Below are 4,861 nucleotides of genomic sequence, written 5' to 3' on the forward strand. Positions count from 1 at the left end.
CTTGTAACAATTGTACAACCTATGGGCTTAAAGCTTTCTTTACATTTGATATTTGCTGTTTGGCCAATATCCTGGCCATCTATGTAGAAAAGGAATGTTGTCAAAGAAAGTCACTAGAAACACTTCACAATAATTAGAGAGAGTTCACCTTTGCAAATATGTGCACATTTGACATGAAAAGGTGTTTTTTCTTGGGGTGTGTTTGAGGTATGCCAATGTTATAGGATTACGGTTTGTGAAAACTGGTTTACATTGCTGTTGTGGTAAACTGCAAGTTTCAATTTAGCATTTTAAGTACTCATATATAAATCTAGTGTCAGGTTTATGAGTGCCACAATAAGAGGACACCTGAAGATTTGGGTGTAGAATAGCTGCATTCTTTGGTGAGTTCATTTCTAAGAATTCTCCATAGGCATCAGGTCATTCCATCCTCAGAGTCATCTCAATCCTCATAGTCTCTGGTATCTCAGGTTTTCATCCTCTCCCGAGAATCCTACAGAATTGTCTTATTTTTGGTTATGATTTTTGTGTCCACACACTTAGCTTTCATCTTTATCTTCTTTATTAAGAACTATCATACTTTCACGTGTTGTTGTTCTCTGATTTTTATCCCTTGTAAGTATGCACTTTACCTTATGATTACTATTTTCCTATCATGCTCATATTGCTTAAGGAGAGAGTGTCAGTAACCAAATCAACATGGGTCATAACACGTGTACACGAAAGCAATGCTAGGAAGATTGCTGTATAGCTATCCTTAACTCAATTAGCAAAAACACTTTGTCTTCCTTATTATGCTTGTCTCTTTTCTTCAACAAAATTAGTGATAAAGGCAGAACAGGACCTGCCTGGAACTGAGGAGGGAAGGGGGAGAGGGTGTGGCGGGGGGGGCAGGGGGCAGAAATGACCCAAACAATGTATACACATGTGAATAAATGAATCATAAAAAACAAAAAAAGGAAAGAGTGCGGCATATGGTCACATTTGGAAAATTATGTTTTAACTCTAAATGTACCATCTTTCCCCTTTGTATAACTGCACATTTCATTGTCTTACTCTAAATAAGATTGTTTCTTAGTCTCAAAGGTGATACTAATGGGAAAATTGTTATAATTCATTGAAAGCTTAATATACATTTGTGACTTTTGAAGTGTTTGTTTTCTTTTTCTTTTGTTTTTCTGTGGCACTGGGGTTTGAGCTTAGGGCTTTGTGCTTGCAGGTACTCTGCCACTTGAGCTGCACCACCAGTCCATTTTGCTCTGGTTATTTTGGAGATGGGGTCTCATGAATTATTTGCCTGGGGAGCCTTCAACCTCCATCCTCTTCATCATGTAATCTTTAAATTACTTGATTCTCTCTTTCTGATAATTCTTATGGCATTAGTTGTAATAGAGTTAGGTAACTCATCTTTGTTTAAGCATAAGAACAGGATACAGGGTATTAACATAGATATGTCTGATTCCAATAATACAGACCTCTGCAATACAGTGAAGTTACTATGAAAACAATAGTAATGATACAGTAGCAGAAATATGCTATAAGACTTATTTGATTCATCAAATTATCAGTATTTTCACTTAAAATTGCACGTAGAACACAGTTGATGTATCAAGTGTTGAGAAAGAATATTATTTTTCTGGAAATAGGAAAGTAGTTATTATATAAATGTTTAAAAATTTAACACTAAAATAAAAATAAACATTGAATTCAATATGATTTGAAATATTCACATTTTAATAAATATAAAATATGGTTTTCTAAAGTAGCGAACTTTACCACTTCTTGGTTTTTAAATTAACGAGTGACTCATTAAAAAATCAATAATAATTGCTTTTGAATCATTTCATACAGAATTGTAAGTAGAGCTTTATATGTGTATATGGATGTATGTAATATTCACCCACACAGATAGACAGAAATAAATGGCTTATTTTCACAACACTCGTGTGTGATGTGATGATGTGACCATTGCAGTTTTCTTTTTAATTTTCAATAACTTATACAATGAAACATTTATATGGTACTATAAAACTTTCATTTAAAATATTTGCATATATTTCTTATAATTATTTTGCCTTTTAAAATTCACTTGAATGGCAAAGGAGATTTTATTGATAGTTTTTCACTTAGTTTTTAACTTTTTTCCTGTTTAAACAATGATTAAAATAGTGCTTACAGTCAAGTCTTTGTTATTTGTTTTGCGAAAGTAAAGAAATAGTGTCACAAAGTTTAAGGGAAAAGGACGATTATATTGCAAGTGAATGAAAGTAGTCTATTTTGTTTGTTGAAATGGCAACCTAATCATCCAACCATCTGTTCCTTAGACATCTAGAAGTCCTCATTGTGTACCCAATGATGAGTGCTTTGTTCGGACTGAAAACTTTTAAGCTGCTGAAAGTAAGGTCATCTGCCAGCTTTATGCTTATGTGGCCATACAAAAAACCCCTTCTGTTGTTTGCCTGACAGAAGAACATACATCTCCTGTTTCAGTAGAAAGTCTCTGTTGAAGAGTTTAAACTTCCAAGTCTCTTTGCCAACAATGCCCTATCCATAAACAAAGTAAGGCAGAGATTTGACATTCAAGTTCACATTCAGCATCCTTAGCAGATATTGAATTGGGGGGAAAACAGCTTTATTTCTAAAGAAATAATTTGATTAGTATCTGGAAGTTGCCATTTCACCAAAAACAACAATGCCCAACAATGCCACAAGCAGGCTTTCTTTTGATTGTGCTTTACTTTCTGCCATTCCTCCCAATTCTTGAATTTACTAACCATCTTGCTTTTATGGTCCTTCATTTCCTTTGAGGCAATTAACCAAGTTATCTTCCAGATTCCCTTAAAAGTAAAATAAAGGTGTCTCTTCTTTATAACTTTCTCAAATTCTTTGGTTCATCAGAGTCCAGTTTAAACATCATGTTCCACAAAAATGATGCTGTGACGTTAACAGCATCATCCAGCTGCCAAAGCCAAGGCGTAGGTCTGCTTAGTAGCATCTGAGACAGAGCCATGCGTTATTTATTAGAGGATATTTTCCTATTTTATTAGATGACATATTCATGACTATCTCCCTTAAAAGAGGCCCACGGTGCTTTTTTAGTCCTTTACAAAAAATATCTGGCAAAATTTTTGGTAAGTACTGGAACTTCAAAAATACTTAATAGCTATGAAAATGATGAGATGTTATAGAACCTTCTAGTGTTATCTGACTCACCTGGCTATCAGGCATGTCCTGTCATTACATTTCCAGTAAATTTGGCCTTGAGTGTGGGTATAAGATCCTCTCCAACTAATCTATAACAGTGGAAATAATGTGAGTCACTATTCGGAGGAGCCTATTAGCTGCCATGGCAAGACCTCTGGCACTCCTTTTTCTTTTGTCCTAGTGATCTTGAGAGGAGAGCATTGGTTTAGGAGATGCTGCATGAGTTAAGTGATCAAAACTGCTGCCAATAGAGAACAACTGTTGTGGAGCCCTACCCAGTAACTCAAGAGATATAGTTTCAACAAGAAACACATTTCTGCTTATTATACTGAAATACTTCCATGGAAAGGAGAGTACACTGCCAGGACAAAAGCTACTCAACATTGGACTACTGGAACCCTGTATAACAAGTGAACATCTACTTCCCAACTTCCACATCTGTTCGAACTTGTGGCCTGTCTACTTCTGCTTCTCAATTGGCCACTTTCAGTTGTTATAAGCCTAACACTATTTCCCTAAGAATACTAGACATTATTTTTTTCTTCACAATATTGGCCTTTCCAGAGAGAGCCTATCCCTTTAAAAAAAAATCAACTTAGAGTAACAGGTAATTTAAAGCATGCATTAAATATAGTTTATAACATTGTATCACAGGGGGTGGGTTATAGATTACATAATTGTGAAGATTTAAACTTCACAGTAAAAGGTTAAAATGGTAAATCTTTTACAGTATTTTTATGGAGTGTACCATAATAAGTGAAGAAACCTGACAAGTTCATTGTTTTAAGAACAGAGAAATAACTGTATTAAGGGAGGTTGAAGTTTTAAGCCTGCTGCTAGGAGTCCTGGAAGAAGAAAGTCTTTCCCTTTAATTTTTGGTTCATTTACTTGATATAGAAAATCCTATGTTTTGAAAGTCAGTTTTTAAAAACATGGAGCAGTGTGAAATCTGTGTTTGTGTGCACACACATGTGTGTTTGTATGTGTGTGTGTGTGTGAGAGAGAGAGAGAGAGAGAGAAATCGACACAATTGTCTTCATGCTCTGTTTTTTTTCCAAAATGCATTTTTCTGAAATTTTACTAAAGAATATATAGAATGTTATGATAATTAAAGGATACAATGAAGGCTGCAAGGGACATTTATAAAGTCATGAAGAATTTTAATTGCTGATTATAGGTTAAATCATACAAGGATGTCAGACATAACATAGACATATTACATAGTTATTAATAGTCTCTGGGAAGATCAGACACTCAGAGTCAGTGAAGAGACCTTTATTTAAAAAGGCCAGAGACCACAAACCATTTTAAAAAGCCATTAAAACTATGTGAAGAGATTCCATTGCCCTAAGCTAATTAACAAGCAGATGGCATTGAATTACATGACTGGGAAACTGTTTCTCGAACTTTATAAAGCAGTATTCATACTTCTGTTTGTCTGTAAGACATTGTTGCATGTACATGAAAAATGTAATATTGTCTCCCTTCTTTTTTTGGAAAACACCTTCACAGCATTCTAGCTGTATTTATGTCGAGTTCCATCACACTTTAATCTACAAGCTGACTTGTCACTCCTAGTGACTGAAAAAAGATTGGAAATTGTATTGTAAACTTGTGTTTAACTATAAATAAGTAAACAGCTTAGATTAATCTTTTT

Source organism: Castor canadensis, chromosome 3 (genome assembly GCF_047511655.1).
Source record: "Castor canadensis chromosome 3, mCasCan1.hap1v2, whole genome shotgun sequence".
NCBI lineage: Eukaryota > Metazoa > Chordata > Mammalia > Rodentia > Castoridae > Castor > Castor canadensis.